This window comes from Balearica regulorum, chromosome 3 (assembly GCF_011004875.1).
Source record: "Balearica regulorum gibbericeps isolate bBalReg1 chromosome 3, bBalReg1.pri, whole genome shotgun sequence".
Classification (NCBI taxonomy): domain Eukaryota; kingdom Metazoa; phylum Chordata; class Aves; order Gruiformes; family Gruidae; genus Balearica; species Balearica regulorum.
Genome location: NC_046186.1, coordinates 29123421 through 29144160, shown reverse-complemented (window position 1 = coordinate 29144160; position 20740 = coordinate 29123421). Strand labels below are relative to the sequence as shown.

At 36.5% G+C, this 20740-nt stretch overlaps 1 long non-coding RNA gene across 1 annotated transcript in view; it reads left to right on the top strand.

Annotated features, from left to right (window-relative positions):
• Nucleotides 1-20740, top strand: part of LOC142600939 (uncharacterized) — a 734111-nt gene that overhangs the window by 101970 nt on the left and 611401 nt on the right. The gene's annotated exons all lie outside the window — the stretch shown is intronic.

The following is a 20740-nucleotide window of genomic DNA, read 5'->3' as shown; positions in this document are numbered from 1 at the left end:
TGAGTACAAATTTTTCTGTATCTGCAATCTAAATCAGGCACTCAAAGGACAACTGCAGTGGCCAAGACTTTCACTGAATTCCTAACACTCACTGAAGAATCCTGGATCAGTGCACATTATGAAGACACAGAAATACATTCTGCTCTGCAAGGAATGACGTAATTTTCTTATATTGCTTATTACATGGAAGAAATTAAAATTCTTTATTCCCTTCCTATAATGCTGAAATTTCCCTATTCAAGAACTATTTATGTCTGCCTGTGCAATCACTATCAGGCATTCAAGATTCTAGAGCATCTTAACTGCTTCCATTTTTTGTTTCTCTCAATGGCATATTGAGAATCTTGCAAATTGCAAACTAAAGTACTTAATTGTGAAAGGACTAAAAATGATGCAGTAATGAAACCTGAAGAATAGTTGGGAATAGAGGAATGTAGTTGAGCCTGGGAAGAAGGGTGCTGTGGGAGGAAGATGGTTTAGAGTATGTTTGTCTTTATTTCTCACCATCCTACTCTATTTTTATTTTTTTAATTGGCAATAAATTAAATTAATCTTCTCCAAGTCTATTTTCCCCGTAACAGTAACTGGTAAGCAATCTCCCTGTCTTTATCTTGATTCAGGAGCTTTTCCATCTTATTTTATCCCCCCGTCTTGTTGAGGAGGCAGAGTGACAGAGCAGCTGGGTGGGTATCCAGCAGCCAGCCAAGTTCAGCCTACCATGTTCAGGTATTTATCCTGAAAAATCTAGATATTGCTAACACACCTTGGATCACTAGTGTATTGCATGACTCCTCCATGGGTCTCACCACAGGCTAACACACCTGTTTGATTTTTATCACCTCTGACTCATTTAGAGAGCACACGTTAGGTTCAACAATGACTGCACATTGCCATATGTGAAACCACTTGGCTCCTCTGAGAAAGGCAAAGAAGGTGAGAGGGAGAAAGGGAATGAGCAAGAGAGAGGAAGAGACAAAGAGAGAGGGGAGCCTCATGCCCAAACCTTGACATCTGGTGTCATTCAAGGCCACTTATGTTAGGTTAGCCCTAAGTTAGGGCTTCTGGTCTCTGACCGCTACCCCAGAAAGAGACGCTTGCCTCGTTTTTGCCACCCTTGTCTGGCTGTTCTGAACACCCTGCGTAATCTCAAATCTCCCTGGCCGCACACATGTATTCAACCAAATCATGAACCCGCTCTTTATTGACTCTAATGGGAGTGTAGGCACCTAGCACGGATTTATGTATCTTAACCTCCAACTGAATCCCACTCCTAAGTTTAGGTAGGTTAGTCTCAAACTGAATTCTGCTTTCATAAATCTACTTGTAGCATTCTGGACACTGGCCAAATTCAACCTAGAAACTGTTTAGCTGCATTACCAGGGCACTAAATCTCCTCAATTCCAGCTGGGGACATGGATTGTTTCCCTACTGTTCCTCTCATCCTTTTCTTCCTTTTCAGCTGCGTGGCTATAGCCATTGCTGCAAATAGTCATCTTGGCTCAGGGTCAGGAAAACACGGCAAATTAGATTTATACATGCTGATGTCTCACTATGTGGGCAGACTAAAAGTGTGACTCGCTGCACTGATCAGTATACCTGTGCTCATTATCAAAATCAAAAGAGAAAATGTTTTGATTCTGACACTGAGGTACAATGGAACAAAAATCTGGGCATCCGTTATTATACTTTCAGAGTTAAACAATCCTTCATCGCTCTCACAAGGAAGCCTTCTTGCTGTTTTTAGCAGACTGTCATTTATGTTAAGAGAAATTCTTTGCCAAAACCAGTAAGAGATAAGCAATGGAAATAATTTCTCAGAATATCCACTGAAATCTTGTTTTAGTTATTATACACTTAGACTTGGAACAATCTATTTTTAACAAGATAGTTCAACAGAATAATTATCTATTAACTTTAAAAAAAATTAAATAGAATGCCCTATCTCATAATAAATTAGATGGTCTATTTCTTTTGAAGAAAGAATGAGAAATATAAATAAAAATATTACAGCTACAATTGACAGAAAAATTGGTATGTTTCTAAAAATATAGCATGCAGGTACATCCAATGAAATCTATATATATGGAGAGCCATGATAATCTTTCTTACCCATCAGTTCAGCTTCTGGTTTGTATTAGGAATTATGTCTGTGTTCCTTCCTGAGGAAAAAAAAAAAAAAAAAAAAAAAGAAACAAAACTTTTTTCCCTGCTTTTTTATTGCAGTTACCTCACATTTAGAAAGGATTTAGTTAAATCCTATTTCTTCTAGCACCTGTATTATCAGTAGAATTGTACCTAAATTGTAATTTACAAGGCCATTCAGTTACACACCAGAAACAAGAATATATCTTAGGACATGCTGAGGCAAATCACAGAAGAAAATGGTGTTATATAGCCACAGGAGTAGGTATAATTTGTCTTCAAATTTTTTATGATGGAGTTGTATCACAAGAAAGATTAAGATCGCAAAGCTTTTGTTATCCCTGGTTGATTTTTCTAAGCTTGTTGTTAGTGGGAAATAAGCATTTTGGGCAAATTTAAACTCGCCAGAACACTACTTTTACAATCAGTTTTCTGAACATATATATGCTATAACCCTTCACAGAAATATTTTTTTATTGTAATATCCTAGCTAAGAGAGACACTCAACAAAACACACTTACTTGACATTATCTTGCATGTCCATTTGCAAATTAGCTTAATATTAGAGTTATGTTTGCAGCCTCTTCAGTTTCTTGCTACTGCCCTGTCAGTGGCTCTGCTAAGCTCTTTTAAGGACAATAAATGCATTTGCTCAGTATGTGCCAAATTATTCACATGATTCCAGAACTTCATTTATTCCCCTTTAAGCAGTTTGAGATAGAGGCTGTCATGTGCTGAAGCAATATTGCCACAATCATTTGAAGTAACTAAGATTACAAAAAAGTATATTTATATATATACTTTATATATAGGTAGTCACCTATCGCTGTAGCTACACTTCTACCAGTGCTGTTTAAAACTAGCATAGGTGTGTCCATATAAACATGTGTAAGAAAGCAAAAAGGATTTGGAGATTTACAAAATATAAATAATACACTATTATTTAGATGTCTGATAATAAGAACATTCTTGTCCATTTCCCATCACACTCCTCATTTTCAGCAACTTGTTTCTCTTGGACTTACAGTTGTCTTTATGATGATGTTGTATGGAAACTAAGTTAATTGCAGATCATTCACTATTTTTGAGGATAGCCAGAAAGGTGCTGGCACACAACTTCATTGAAGAATATTTGTGCCTGTTCTCTGTTAATTTGTATTTTTCCTTTAAAAAAAAAGCCCAATCAACAAAACCTCTAGGTTACTGTGAAAAAAAGTTAGGAATTGAAGTGTGTTCTTGTTTGGAAATTCCCAAACCCACAATATTCTAATTCTCATTCCTAAACATGTCCTTTGGTCTCAGTACTTTAAGTTTAGGGTTGACCGTGAACTTGACTGTGAAGAATTGTCTTGGATTTATACACATGGAACTCTTTGGAATTTTTACACTTATTCCTTCATGCTGAAGTGATGGTTACAAAAGGCGAGGCGAGGCAAGAAAAGGCAAGGCAAGAAAAGGCAAGAAAAGGCAAGGCAAGGAAGGGAACTGCCGTTTCTTCCTCTTTTCTTGCAGACTTTGCTGTGTTGTGCTATCAGATATACCTACCATTCACATATGAAGAGAGACATTTTGATTTGTTTGGGTGTACATATAAGTTGTACATTTAAGCCCGAGAGTAGAATGTGGCCATAATTACCAATTTCAGATGTCTAATTTTATTCTTGACTTTTTATCTTACCTTAGAATCCATCACACCAGATCTAATACTTGACTAAAACTTATGCCAATATATTCATTTTGTTCTCATAACCATTGAGCCTTTGATCTCAATGTTTTATGTTCCATTAAGTCTGTTATTAAATGTGACCTTCTAGCTTTATTTGGAGGCTCTTTTCCTATTTTTAATAACCGTATTCTGTTCTTTGTTCCCCTAAGAAATCGAACACTGTTATTACTATTCTTTTGCTAGCAGACAACTTAGAATATTTTAGCAACTTCTATAACCATTCCTGATCTTTATAAAAATGCATCAGTTTTCAAATAAATCATTATGACTGTCTCAGCGTGTGTTGTCCTACAAAAAGAACAGAGCTCCTCCTCCAGCTGTCTAGCATTCTTCCTTTCCTAGAGTTCACCTTAAACTATGGTTTAACTATGGTTTGCAATTACCATTTTGTCTTTTTGGTTTACAACATTGGATTAAAGCAAAAGATTATTTGGAACCTAGAAGTCATCCACCTCTGAGCTGTTATACTCTAACTAGAAATACAGTTTAGGAGTTCATCCACTCATTACAAACAAAATAAAATAAGCAAAACTGAGAGTTACCATTACATTACAGAACCAGAGACAGGAAATTCTACTCTGCTTAACTACTCTACAGTAAAGCGTAAATAATAAATATTTTTGTAGTAACAGTGCAGATATTCATATAAAACAAGTGTAAGGAAAAGCTGGTTGCATAAGTCATATATGTAACATAATTAACAATCATATAAAGGAATAGTGCAAGTAGTCAGGGATAAAATCAGAAGGACTAAAAACAATGTGTTTCAATTAACAAGACATAAAAAGTAGTAAGAAAAACTTTAAGAATATATTGGAACTAAGAAAGGAGCAAAAAGAAAGGAAAGATGCATAACAAAGAAAATAATGAATGATACAAAGAAGAACTTTCTTTTTGGTTCAATCTAGAAAAAGTGAACTGTAATCAGATTCACTAAGTTATCTTCAAAATTTAGTAGAAATTTAGGGTGAAGTCCAGAAAGAAGAGTTAAAAGAATATCGAGATACTATAAAAGTATGCAATTTCAGAAAGCCTGATGAATATGCCTAATAAACTAACCAAAGCACTCTTTGAACTATCAAAGTTTATCTTTAAAATTTCTCTAAGAATAGAGGAGTTATCCCTGGGCTGAAAAAGAAAAAATATATCTAAAAGGGTAGAAAAGACACCTTGAGGAATTCTGGAAAAAATCAGTGTACTTCAAGTGCCTTGAAGTATTCTTAAACTAATGAGAAAACATTTATAGAAAAACAAATGTTCCTGAAGTGACAGAAAAAAAAAAAAAGAAAAGAAAATGTAGGCTTTTCTGAATCAGGAAAAATGAGTCTACATTCATTCTTTGACATGAAGGGAAAAAGAAGTAAATATTATATAGAGAGAAACAGAAGCCTTTGAATGATTTTGGCACTATCCTATATGGCATCACTGTAGAAAGGTGCTGAAATCTTCCTTGGAAATTTTGGAAACAAACTAAATTATCGTTTGCTGGGGATAGCTCAGGCAAATTAATCCTGTTATTGCAGAAGCTGGACTGGGTGATTTCTGAGGCTTGATGAGCCCTGCCGTTCTTGGTTTGTACCGTACCGTCAGCCAGTCTTCCCACTGCATTGTGTGACAAAGCAATAATAGTGGAATTTTGGCAGTAAGTATGATTGCTTTCATGCTTCTGTGTGAAGACCACGTGGAGTCAGGCCACTTCCCTCCCCATATTTCTGGAATCCATAGGCTACCGGCTGCAATTTAAAGTGACTATGATTTACATAGACATGCTTGCAAATAAGCCTGCATCCTGCTTGCCAGGTTGTCAAAGTGGAATTGAATTCAGTGCACATCATTAAATATTTAATTCAGCATCTTGGGCAGTTTTGCAGGCAGTGTTGAATATTATGTTGCCAGGACGATTTTATTTTTTTTCAGTATCTAATATAAAACAGCTAATATAAACCTGATTTATCCACTAAATTGCATATAACTGAAGCTGGGTTCATTGAAATGATTTGCAGTCATATCTTAGGTACACAGTACATGCATTAAAAAAAAAAAAAAAAGCCTTGCAAGCACAATATTCACAAATATTCACAAATTACTCAAAATCATTGTTTCCACACCTTTCTTTTAATGGAAGTGATTTTTTTTTCCCCTGGACTTTTTGTCTAAGTTTGCAAACATATGGAATTACCTTAGTTCTAAAATCAGACCTATCAAAAAATATTCACCATAAACATATAGATTTAGATAAACCTTGAGGTAATTAAAATGACAGGTGAGTAGAAGCAAAGGGGATAAAGCTGCACACATTATAAAATCCCAAAATTTCAAATGCAAGTCTACTTAACAAAAATTGTTAAATCTGCATTGTTTTGCCCTAATCACAGCAACAATTTATGTACAGTGTCTGACCAAGCTGTTATTCATTTTGCTCTGATAAAGGTATCAGAACCCGATATCCTAGAATGCAAAAGTTCAAAGACATGTGATTTATCTCAAATGTTTGGGGCCTTTGGTTTTGGATATCTGATGAAGGTGGTGATGATGTCTGGACATTAATTAATTGAAATACTGATTAGGGAAGTGGCTAGTCTAACAATGTGTAATATCTTTACATTAAGGAAAGAAAAACTTTACTTATCTTTACAAGCATACTGGCGTAAATATTAATACATTACAAATGTGAATGAAAAAATATATTTTATTGATCTATGTAGCACAAAAGATTACATAAGTTGGGGGTCTTTCTTTAATGTTCCCTTTCATAATGCTGTTCTGGTCAACAGAAGAAAAGTTTAATTGGTTTCCTTATCATTTAAAGGCTGTTTGTCCATTTGTGTACAAAACTCATTTTACAAGAATCTCACTTATTGCTGTTTGTTTTGTTTTTAAAAACTTTATGTTCTGTGACATTACTGAGTCAAACTCAGACACCTTCCCCATATCAGTGAGTTAATCTAAATTGAGGATCAAATTTTCTAGCTGATAAGAACATGGATTTTGTATTGTAGTGTTGCTTCTGTGTGATTATACAGGCAAAATAAGGCCACATATGTGAGGCAACAATGAAGGCCCTATAAAAATGTTGGCATTCGAAAAGAATTGTTTTCTGATTAATATTAACATGCTTTTGCTCTGTATCTCAAGAGCACACAGAGAAATAAGAATTCTGCTCCATCCTCCAAATTATTACTTTCTGTTTGTTTTCTTCTCTTTGTTTCAAGCAGCTAACACTAGCTGGGAAACAATTTATAGTATAATTCTCTCTTTTTAATTATTCAAACAATCTGAAGCTTTCAATTTTCCAGCCAAATTCTTAGTCTCTGCATGAGGTAAATTTTATTTGCAAATATACAGCAAGTGGAGTAAATCTCTGGCCTTTCTTAATTATCTTACGAGGCAAATCTTTTGAAAAGGCAATAGCCTAAATAGTAGAAGACCAAAAATTGTAATATGTAATTTTCCATAGAAAATGTAATTCAGGAGAACTTTGCACAAACTTTTTCCAGACATAATTAGTTTGAATTGGCAGAGTTGTTATTACAAGGTGTGTGCTTTATTTTATTTTATTTTTCCTATGCTCTACTGACTTTTTCTTGCTTTTATTGAAACAAATGGGTTTGCCATTTAGTGGAGGTGGACTGATATTTAAGTAGATGAGTGTTTTGTATATAAGTGCACAGTTAAATAATTGTACATTAATTTCTCATGTAATATTAGAGTTTAAGGTGTGTATGTTCCCTCTGTTTTTTCCATGAGAACCTGTTCAGATTCTGCCTACTCTCTTCCATTACTCACAAAATCTATCATATTTTCTACTTGTTATAATGTGGTAAGTGCAGGAGTTCTATGTATATGAAGAGAAGGATTCATGGAGATTTCAGTAAAAGGAAGGATTTAAGAGTTGGCTGGGACAAAAGTGGGTTGAGGTATTCACAAAATACATTATTTGGATTTGCTGGATGATGAAGAAAAGAGTTTAATTGATGCATTATCAAGTCAGATCCTGAACAGCTGAAAATATTTTTCTTAAAACATGAAAAATATCAAGAAAGGAATGAGAGCAGCTCTTCTGAAGTCTGGACTGAACAAGGAGTTGGATTGCACAACTGATTACTCAGTCTCAGCCATGTTAATAAAGTTACAGAGTAGTTAAGTTGTGTTGTCATCACCTCTGTATTTCATCATGTGTTGCCAGGTACATGTGGTTTCTGCAGCCAGAACCATTCATTGCCTTTTAGGTAGTGTTTTAGCTATGAAATTTATATTATGATCAGGAGCTCAGATTCTTGTACAGTTTTTGGCTATTTTGCCCTCTCACTTTGTACCTTACTTTCTTGACTGCATGCTAAATCTTGAGCAAAATTTTTACAAACTAAGGTTTTCAGGTTAATTATGCTTTTGTCCTACTATATGAATTATATAATAGCTACTTCCTATAGCTTTAGAATTTGTTGCTTTAAACACTTTTGAAGCTGAGGTGGCTTTGCAAACTGAAGTCTTCTCCTAAAAACAAGTGGCTACTACAACAGATTTTAATGGATTATTTGGAGATACATTCTAGCTTTTAGAGCAAGTGGATATTTACAGTGCAATTCTTCTTTTATTCAGATTTTTTGAACTTCAGGAATGGGAGGTGTCACAGCAAGTTACAGCATAGTAATAGCCCGTGTCAACTGTGCATTTTACACATATATATGGCTGAGTAGGAACGTAGTGATATAAACTGGTTAAGCAGAGGAACTATTTGAACTGGCAAAACACTTGGGGAAATAACCTCTGAAAATAAGATGAGGAGAAGGCAGTGACAAGAAGTCAGTGGTACTAAGCTGTTAACCCAAACCAAAGCATTTATGTGTCTATCTTCCCTTGAGGCATATTAAAGAAATTCTGCCTGAAATCTGTCCTACAAAAATCTGTCCTACATCTGTCCTTTCTTCTTTTGCAGCTAGCTTTTGTTCCTAAAACAAGTTACATCATTGCTGAAAATTTAATTCAGCTTCAGTTTAAGGGATGTGGGTTAAGGTCTAATTCTCAGAGGTCTAAGATTTCAGAATTAAGTGGACAGTTCTTGTAATGACTGCAAAAGGCCAGTAGAAGAAATTTGTAACGCTTGAATGTCTTAAGGCCCTGGCATTGACACAACATTCTTTGCTTGGTTTATGTTTTCGTTGGCTTAATCTATTTATCATATGATTTATTACTAGTGCTTATTAACATGGGAGTTGTGCTAACACAGCTTTATTGTTGCCAGTGTCAGCTGAGTATTTCTACAAGGCACAGCATTGCTAATAACTGTAGCAGTTCTCCCTCTGTACTGCGCCAAACCTCACAGTGTGTATTCTTGTCCTCAGGTGTCTCAGGTAACCTAAGAAGTACACATCAGCACTTTGACTGACGACTGCCCGTTTGCTGCATACTACACTACACATATTCTATATTGTATCCTACCATGGGGAGTATCGGTGCCTTAAAATAGATCACAAAGTGCCAACCCATGGATGAAGAAACTGCTGAAAATCATGAGGTGCATCTGCACCTACTGCTAGTCAACAAGATGGAGCACACTGAATAATTCTACACAGAAAGTTTTACATCGTCTCAAGTTCAGACTCATACCTAAAAAAAACCCCAACACTTTATTCACTAACTTTAGTGCTCTAGCACTAAAGGTATTGATGTTCTGGGATTTCTAGCATTTCTAGAAGGCATTTCCAAGAGACTAAGATTGCCTCCTTATGCTATGTAGATGGAAGAACTGACTGCAACTCTAACCCAGAGATATGGAGAGAAGAATTTTACCCAGACAGTTCTCAAACTTAACCTCCCATTCTGCAATAATAGCTAAAGACAACCAGCAGCACCTATTAAAATTGTTTCTTAATGTTCCTTATCATACGAACAGTCTCAAATTCCTTTTAGTTTTGCCCTGAAATCATCCAAGTGCTTTCAAACAAGAGCTTTTTCAAGTTACAGGAGAGACTTTAGAAAACTATTTCTTTCAGCTTTTAGTTCTCACCCTAGTCTGACCGCAGTGCCAGCTTCACCTATGAAAAATGTTTAGTCTGCACTAACTTACCTAATGTGGTGCAAATTTGAAAACATGCTATAAGACAGCTGGAGACCAAAAGGAAAATTACCTGATGATGTAGGGGTTTGGGGTTTTTTGTTTGTTTGTTGAGGTTTTTGTGGTTTGGTGTTTTTTCTTTGGGTTTGTTTTTGGGATTTTTGTTTTGTTTTGTTTTTTGTTTTGGGTTTGTTTTTTTTTTTTTTAAGGTATTTAGTGAAGTCCTAAGGTTATCTTTCTCAGGGCTACCACTAACTTGAAAAGCTAACTTGAAATGTGGGTAAAAGACATGCTTTTCTTATAAAGTGTAGGAGATAGGGGTAGTAGTGCCCACATCCTTCTTTCAAGACCCTGATACCGACAGCACCAAACCATTACTAGTCTATTGATATGCAACCTACAATCCAGTAGGACAAAGGTCTGGGGAATGCAGATGCAGTGAGGAAAGAAGAGATAAAATGATTCTGTAGGCAAATGGTTAGACAATTGTAAAATGGTTCCCGCCCCGCTCCCAAAATACGGCATAGTCACTGGCTAATAAGCTAGTGCTAATGGAAGCAACAATGTATCGTTGAACACCTCTGAAAATTTGTCACTGAAAACTAAAGCACTTAAAAAACTAGATATGAGCTGGGCAAGGGGCTTGAGGATTGTCTTCTCAGACTGAGGTGCTGCCTTCTTTAGCTGTCCAGGCTTGGGTTTGTGTCTGACTCCTGTTTCCTTTCCTCTATACGTAGGTGCTGCTCATGAAACATCCCTGCTGGAAGGTAACCACAGGGAATAGCATTTATTAAAGGACATATTATGTGAAAGTTATTTTTTGTGGGAATATGTATTGGCCAAAATGCATACATTTAGAAGATTGAGACTTTATTGCCGGTTTTCTACTTATTTCTTCCACAGTTGGTAAATGAAGGTGTTCTCACTGAGTCATTACAAAATTTCATTTATTTCTTGGCATACTCTCTCCTCTTCCTCTTTTCTACCCACATCAGCCACCTTTGACTGCAGCCAGCCAGGTGGTTCACTAACTGACTTAATAACTTATAAATTCAGCTTGCATTACAGTTTCTGCAGAATGCACTCTCTCACTACCAACAGAAATTTCCCAGCTAGAGTAATAAATGGGGTTACCTCAGGGTTTAAACAAATGTGAAGTGTGTCCTTAATGCAACCAATTTAATCAAACACATCACTGAGTTCTTCTAGTATATTATTTTCATTTAGCTCACATGAGACCTCCATTATACGTTTGATCAGTTTTAATCCTTCAGAAACTTTAATCCTTGGCACAGGCTAAGCCTCCACATTCACAATGAGAAAATAGAATAATTCGTGTGTCCCTTTATAGAGAGAAGGGTGGACCTTTAACACATATATGTTTTGTGCCTTCATTTACTGGGGCATCCATAGCATTTTTTAAAATTTTCTTGTATTTGCCATGAAAAGCCAAATTTGGATATTTCCATTATTTAGTTATCTAAGGCAAACATCTATAGAAACGTGCAGCTGTAATTATATGAATTTGTGACAATTCCTCTGCATGTTGGATACTTCAGTTACATCTATTATTCAAATACTCCAGTACCTTTCTGGCAGTACAAAGGATTCCACTGTGTGCTTAACTGACAGGTTCACCATTTGCTTTCAAAATATTTGACAGCATTTACAACTGAAGATCTAAATTCCTGCTAAAATTTGTTTGTGAAGGAGTAACACAGCTTATTATGCTTGAAAGTGGGTATAAATTGTGGAACTAAACCAACAGAAAACAGATAATTTTGAGTTAATATGTGTGGGGTTTTTAAAAAGCAATATGTCTGTGTAGTCAGTTAAGAGGTCAGAGAATCATGTGGGCCACACAGGGACCGATTTATTCAAAACCTAGTAATAATTGAGGTCAGATGTTAAGACAAAACATCAGTTGGGGAAATGCGTTTGTGTTTCAGGATAGATCCAAGGTCATTAGATTGTTCCTACTGAATGACAAACATTTCATTCTTGGATAGTGTGAATCTTCTGAAAATTGAGAAATGTATATGCCCCTACAGCTATTGACACAGTGTTTAGCTGATTGATTACTTTAGTGTGTTTTTAAATTTAATACATATCTTTAAATGTTTTTGGAGGTTTGATTTTGGCTTTCTGTCTATTTTTTGTGTTGTGAAAAACATCTCTTCAAATCTATGTATTGGCTTTCTGATTTCTGTCACTGGTCACATAGTCACTTCACACCTCTCTTCATCTGAAGATCTGAAGGTCAAAGAGTTTCATCCCAGCCTGACTGCTCAGAGTGCCCTATCCTGCCTAGATCTGCCTTTGTTGCTGCTTCTGTATACATCTAGTTTAAGACAAACTGTATCATATGAATTATATATCAAGTAATCTATAATATGGTCAAATTTATATGATACAACATTTCAAATTTAGAGGCAACTCATCTCTTTATAAATCTGATATAACTTGCTCCCCATAAATTATGTAAACTTTCAAATCCAAACCCCTAATGGTAGCATTTTACATGACAATGTAACTAACATACTTTTAAAAAGTAGACAGAGAAGTATGGGCTAGATAAGCAGACAGTGAGGTGAACTGACAACTGGCTGAACTGGCAGGCTTAAAGAGTTTGGATCAGTGACATGAAGTCCAGCTGGAGGCAAGTCACTAGTGGAGCACGCCAGGGGCTGATGCTGGGGCCAATATTTAACACCTTCCTTGATGACCTGGATAATGGGACAAAGTGCTCCCTCACCAAGTTTGTAGATGATACAAAACTAGGAGGAGTAGTTGATACACTAGATGGGTGTGCCACCACTCAGAGTGACCTTGATAGGCTGGAGAAACAGGACAGCAGAAATCTCATGAAGTTCAAAAAAGGGAAATGCTAGAAGTCCTGTACCTGGGGAAGAATAACTCCAGGCACCAGTACATACTGAGGTCTGACTGGCTGCAGAGCAGCTTTGCAGAATAAAGTTTGCCAGTTCTAGTGGACAAAAAGTTGACCATGAACAAGCAATGTGCTCTTGTGGCAGAGAAAGCCAACAGCCTCCTGGGACACACTAGGAAGAGTGTTGCCAACAGGACAAGGGAGGGATCCTTCCTCTCTCTCTGCTGTACCCTGGTGAGACATATCTGAAGTGTTGTGTCCAGACCTGGGCTTCCCAGTACAGGAGATACATAGGTGAAGTGGAACAAGTCCAGTAAGAAAATTGAGCCATGAAGGTGACTAAGGTATTGAAGCATCCATCACAGGAAGAGGCTGAAAGAACTGGAACTGTTTATCCTAAAGAAGTGAAAACTCAAGGAGTATCTTATGAAAATACCTGACAAGATTGTATAAAGAAGGATCTTTTCAGTGGTGCCCAGTGACAAGACCAAAGGCAGTGGGCACACACTTTAACACAGGAGGTGCCGTCTAAACATCAGGAAACACCTTTTCACTGTGAGGGTGACTGAGCACTGGCACAGGTTGCCCAGAGAGGCTGTGGAGCCTCTACCCTTGGAGATATTCAAAACCCAACTGTACACAACGCTGAGCAGCCTCTAGGTGTTCCTGCTTGAGCAGGGAGGTTAGACCAGACAGTCTCCAGAGGCTCCTTCCAATCTCAACCATTCTGTGATTTTGCGATAATGAACTTATGGGAAGCATAGTAAATGGACAGGGAAGTGGAAGAAAAATATAGGAAAGGGGTGAACTAGAAGAAAATAAATTACCTGACTGGCAATTTCAAAGAAAGGCAGTTTAGCTTACTGACACCACTGACTCATCATCTTTCCATCAAAAGAGTAGATTCAAGATGGCATTTTTTCTGATCTCCACTGTTAACCTTAGCCTCACTTTACTAATATAATTTTCCTATCCACAAATTTATCTTAGTGATAAAAAGAGTACTTTGACAGAACAATAAAATAAATAGTTTGGGAATCATAAGGAACAGGTGAAGTCAGCATAATGGAGGAAATTCCAATCCTGATTTTAGTTGCCTGTCAATCCATTGTTTAATTTGATTTGGTGGGATTTGGTTATTTCAATAGTATCCATTCCTATGTTGCATGTTTCAAGCCAGTGCATCCAATAGAGAAGTGTTCATTCTAGACAAATGCTTCTAAAATATTAGATCTTTAATATTCAGGGCATATACTCTTAAAAAGTCATTAAATATTTTAAATATTTCAGTACATACCCATGTTTTGTTGCACTTTTAAGACCCTGAACCATATCCCACTGGAAAACTTACTACCAAATTCATATTGTACTTCATTTAATACTCATTTCCCAGAAAACTTCCAAGCAAACTACACTAATGCATCATGTTAAATAACAGCCTCTCCCTAAAAAAATAATATTATTTCAACAGACTTCCGGTAAGATATCTGGTGAGCATCAGATCTTCTGTCTTCAGCAGCTCAACTCTTGAGCCCACCTTGATCTAAAGTATTTCTCAGGGCTACCATATACTACCTGAGTTCAAACAACATTTTCAAAAATCAAGCTTCTCAGAGAACAGATCTCTCTAACATGCCAAAACAGCTTTAAAGTAAAAGATGAGAGGCTTAATTTAAAAACAAACAAACAACCCAAAAAACCTGGACAATATTTAGGAGAAAGAAAATGGACCAGATTTGCAATATAATAAATAAGATATTCTTTAGTATGCCATATGGGTTTTGAGATCATTGAATTCACATTTCAGTGCTTTCCAGCCAGAAATGTCCTTAAAAAAAATAAAAGTTAGTAGCTTTCACATGAAATTATGAACAGTGACTTTAAGGAAATGGAATAGTATTGTGAGATACCAAGGACAAATGGAAAAAAGGGAGAATAACTTCAGGAAGAGAAGGACAAAGTGTGAAGAGGAAGATAGAAAGATGCGATGTTACCTCTGGAAATAAAATGTCAAATCACAAATGAAGAGCTTCCCTCAAAAAGGAAATTTTTTTCCTGACTTTTTTTCAGTGACTGTTCATGGGGTTCTGTGTTAATCTTCTCAATTCATCTGATGGTTTTCAGATTTGTTGAATCTTCACAAATAAGTATTTCCAAAAGATCTCTCGCCAGAGTGTGGAGGAATGAACACAAAGGAGAAGATGTAAAACTGCTGCAGGAAATGTGAAGAAAAGGATTCGCAGGGAAGAGGGAGAAGGGGAAGAAGGAATGCAAACTGTCTGCAGGCTAGGTGCAAGCCGCAGTAGTAAAGCAGTGTCAGTATTAATACTACTTACTTTTTAATTGGAATGCATATGCCATTGTTTCTTTACTGTCTTGTTGCTGGTTTTTATTGTCCTGGACTGTAATCTACTAAATATTTGGGGGGGGGGGGGGGGGGGGGGGGGGGGGGAAGACAAAATTCTGTTGTGATGTTACATCTGAAATCACCTGTATTTAAACAGGTAAACTGCTTCTGTGCGGATCTTTTTTATTGCCTATTTAGATGAACAGTGGTTCAGGATGTAAAAGTAAGGTCTTTGTTAATCTATCATGTTGAAAAATATGAGACAGGTGAAACCTACAACAGAGACAGAGTTTCTCTCACACAATTGCCTGTCAAAGGGCAACTGTCTCATGCTAAGTGAAAGAGTTGTCTGCCTACAGAGTCTTTGGGCAAAGAGGGTAGAAGGGAATGTGTGTACCCCCATTATTTGTAGTTCAACTAAATTCAGCTATTAGAGACACCCTGTAAAAACTGAATAAAAGTACTTAAACCAAATGTTGTGAAAAAGATGGCATTTTCACATCTCAGGTCTATAGCCATCATACAAGGATGCTTTTAGAGGCATTTCTAAACTTTCAAAGACAAAAAATAAAAATCACACCCTGTGGCTACATGAAATCCAGACCATTTGCAGCATCTCTCAGAAATATACCGGGTTTTAGTCACGCGTAAACAGGGAAAGCTGCACAGACACATCTGTTATGGTTCTGTGCTACTGCATCCTGCTGCAGTTTCTGGCTCATTTTAACCTAAATTTTAGTCTTTTCTTGTTAAATGATGCAGGAGAAACTATCATGTAGCAGCAGCTGCAATGGGTTGTAAGGTAAATCCACAGAGCAAATTTCCTGCATGTTCCCCAGTGGATCTCTGGTTTCTTTCAGTAATTACTTTGCCTGTCAGTCACCACACGATTAAATAGCTACCTGACTGTGGCAGCTTGAACCTTTGAATCTGACAAGAGGTGGTTGGGAAAGTTAGCTTGGAAAATAGTTTAAAAGAAACCATGCCAAATGCCGCATCAGTCATCAGTGGTCCTCCACAATCGTCATTAGAAAGACAGCAGGATATCAGATATTATGAGACCATCACAAAGTTATGCAGGTTATTTTTAATGATATTTAATTTTAAGAATAATAAATGCAAATCGCACTATCTGGGAAGAAAAAGATATTGTAATTCAATAGAGCTTGTAAGTAGGAAGATATAAAAAATTAACATGTCAAAGAATCTTTAGATGTCAAAAGACAAACCATTCCTGAAAAGTTTATACTATATTTCATTTGCATTTTTCAAGTAACCAAAGTCTCAATAAAATAGGACTCTTCCCAAATCATTTAGAGGAGAAAGGAAAAGGGAAGATTCCTGGGAAATCTGTTTGGAAAACTGTTTGTGCTCATGGACATACAATTATCCCCAGTAAAATTGGATTAAAAGGGACCCAGGCTGCAGTTCTCTTTCTGAATGACAGTACTTTCAAGAAGTGGTACTGGTTTGGTCCTTGACTCATAACTGAGAGGTGTCTCAGGCAATGCCTAAGAAACAACTGGGACTAGAATATACCTGATGTGAATCTCATTGAGCTCTCGATTTGCATTTTCTTGCTTTTATATTTCTATTTTATAACTGGCTTCTAATTTTATCACAAAGAATTTACTCCTTTGCCTTGCTAGAGTACACATTCTCCTGGTGGATAAAATAAGATAAGCTCAGGTGTATTTAAAGAATCTGTTCCACTACAGACCCGGACTAGTCTGAAACTTTCACATGGATCCTCTTTTTCAAAGAGCAGCATACATATTCTCAGTGCATGCATTCTTGCTTCCTCTCTCTTCTGCTTTCCATTTTCCCCAGTAACAAACCTGTTAATGCTAGCATGAATTGTTGCTCTGAGTAGCCTCAGTGTATGTACACTTCAACACAGACAATGATCATGTTGTTCTATTCCCACATCCTAGAAGGGCTCAATAACTTTTTTCACAATAACATGTCAAATGGGAACTCACCACAGCTGCACTAAGATCCAAAATGCATCCTCCTGGGTCTATTGCTTTATTTGGTCTGGTATGAAGATGATGTAACTAGAACTCGCTTGTGGATCAGTTTTCATTTTGTTGCATGTTCTGGCATACATAAGTTCTTATTTACCTCAGATGGACAGGTTTGACTGTAACAGCTTAAATTAGTCTACAGTAACAGACATATACATGACACCCCCATTACCCTACACCGTCCGTAGAAATGACCAGAATCTGGTTCTTCTAAGCCCTATCCCTCTTTTTAGGGCCAAAACTCTAACTTTCCACTGGAAGGCACCAGTTCCTGCTCATATAGATTTGCAAATGGATGATCCTGTTATCCAGATCCATTAAAGCAGGTGCTGCTGCATTATGAACTTAGCAATCAGTAGGATTTTATTATTTGTAGATTAAAGTTACTAAGGATTGTAGTTCAAACAAAAAAGCTTGAAATTGAATTGCAAGATACTGAGAGTACATTGGAAAGCCTCAAATTTTTATTATCCTTGCTATAAAGCAAGGGAATATCTCCTAAAAAAAAATCCTTAATCATAGATTTCACTACCACCCACACATAACTAAACATTTTTAAAACTGCAATTACTAAGCAGCATGAAGAAGAGGGATAGTACACAGCACTGACCCAGCTCCATGGGGAATGTGTAAATAAAGATCCTTGTGCGTAGATGAACACTTAAGAAATATAAAAGGTCATCACAAAATGCAGATAACTTCAGAGACATACTATTATAGAAATCTCAAAACTAAGATAACAGGGAGTGTTTAACAGATTCCTACTTAAAATCCCATTACAAGTTCCATGATGCTGAGCATTATCTTCTAAGGCTTTCCAATCGCATGGTCTTCATTGAACTTCCACTTATTTTTAATGTTGGAAATCTTATCCTAAATGCATTTGTCAGTCCTAAACATCCCTATCAAAAATGTTATTTGGTATAGCTTCTATCATATACTAGAATATACATTTTTGTACTTATCTTACCAGAATGCCTATAATACCTGATATGCCAGTATCATATGCCAGTGTAGTTTTATTTTATTCGCAGTTAATATCACACAGTGAAACAGTGTGAGAGAATGTTGAAAGCTTAACCACTTAGTCCTGAGGTCTGCTTTTTATGTGGCTGTAGAGGTTCCCATTACTCTAGAATCTGAACTGAAATAGTCAAAGAGTTTCCTGGTACTCTAAATACCAAGTTCTAAGATCACAGATTTTTTTTCCTACTTTTTCTATTTTCATTTGATTACATAGATCTTACATGAAAAATCTAAGTGGATTGTCTTTTCTTTTGGAGACCTGCTTGCCATGTCTGGCTAACTTCACTATCGAACAGCTGGCATGGTTGTCTTTCACAAGGACTGGGGGAGGGAAAAAAAAAAGAAAAAAAAAGAAAAAAAGAAGAGGGACATTTAAAAAGTCAAATGGGAAGTTTCATATTATTTTAGTAGATTTTAAAATTGACACAGAAAAGCAAAATCTAAGAGTAGTAATAATAGAGATTTAAAAAGCCCCTGCCTTCTCTAATAATTTGTGTGCAAAATTTAGTGGGCTATCCATCAGGGATACAATTCTGATACCTTTAACACCAATTATTCTAATACCTTCAAAATATTACTTGTGGAAGTGGCTGTAGTATTTGCAGTTAAGATTGCTTAATGCTTTGAGAGTGTATCGCCTACATTACACAGTTAAAGTTAGGAGCCTAGGCCACTAATGGACACAGGCAGTAGTTTGCATCCTGCTTTGCGTTCTGGCTATACAAGGAATTCAGGCTGCTAGATTAGGTGCCTAATTATTATGTAGTATGAATACTCCATCCTTACCTTAACCTCCTTTAAACTCACATTCTTGGTAGAGCTTTGTCATAATTTAATCATAGGACTTACGGTTTTGATTCTCAGGTTCCTTCTGTCTCAGGCTGAGACACTCTGAAATGCTAGGTGCCTTAAAATACAGATTTCACTTGGGCAAAAGAATGAATGAAAGAGGATCAGCAATTTAATTCATTGCATTTAAAGAGAATTTGTCTGGTGAAATACAGAAAGATCTAGTGGTTCCCAAATATCTCAATTAAACAAACTGTCTATGTAGTCATATTGACATATTTATTAAAGTGACACAAAAATTGCTCATAGTTCTGAACTTCTATGATTTTGGTCCACACTTCTTCCTCTTCCAAAAGTTGAGTTAAAGCCCAAAGACACTCACTGAAAAACTACTATTTAATGCAATGACACTTCCATGCTAGTGATTATGTGATACCTTTACTGGTATATTTTGCTTGGGTGTGACTGAAGTTGATTGTGCTTTACTTCACTTCAAAAGACTTGGCCAATGTCAGCTCAGTAAAGCAAAACTGGTTTAATGGTCCCCCTAGGCATTCAAGCATTTCAACAGTATTTAGCTTGGCAGTATCAGGCGGCTTCATAGGAACTAGAGAACCTGTACTTCTTGACTGCCTTTAGGCTCAGCTGGAGGGAAAACAGTTGAACATCTCTATCAGCAGCAGACCTGTGTTTCTTTAAGACTTTTTAAGAACCTATTCAGTGTTTTATTTAAACACTATTGATTTGTTGGCTTTAATGAGAGTTTCACTTGAGTAACGAATTCTTTCTAAGGAAAAAGCATGATTTTGCCAAGGAAAATAAGGTGAGAATCATACCAACCAAATACCTCCACAATATGGTGTCTCTTAATTACAGAAAATTCTGCTGAGTTCAAGAAGCACCTGAACATGGTATTAGTTTATTCCCTTTAAACAGTTTGTTATAGTGAGTCCAAATTGAATTACAGTTTTCAAAAGCTTTTGATACAATAAAACTGGGAGAAAATTTAAAAGCATAGGTAATGATAACGTAGAAAAGAAAATTAAAACAGCTATCACAATATTTCATATGTATTTGTTGCATAAAAATAAAAGAAAGAAATAGGAAAATAAGTGATTACAAAGTGGCTACAGTCATTTACATATAAGTGATCATCTTTTTTTTGAACAGTGCAGTAGTACTGTTGACAAACGGGTACCAGAAAAAATTACTCACAATTTTCTCCAGCAAGAATTCATAGAATCATAGAATCATGAATATAGAATGGTTTGGGTTGGAAGGGACCTCAAAGATCACCTAGTTCCAACCCCCCTGCCATGGGCAGGGACACCCTCCACTAGACCACGTTGCCCAAAGCCCCATCCAACCTGGCCTTAAACACTTCCAGGGATGGGGCATCCACAACCTCTCTGGGAAACCTGTTCCAGTGCCTCACCACCCTCACAGTAAAGAATTTCTTTCTAACATCTAATCTAAATCGACCCTCCTTCAGCTTAAATTTTATCCAATTATTTTAACACAGTTCAAAACTGGAGCCTGACTGCATACTTCATGGTTATTATTACAGCTGTAAGTTTGTTGCTAACTTTCTATTGCAACAGCAGTACACTAATATCTCCCATCGTGGGATATTTTTCTTTGGTCATAATAACTTTTGTGTATAAATTAACTGGCATCTTCACTGTGACCCTGGTTCACCAAAGTATTTCTGAGCATACCAAACTTTATGCATGTTTGA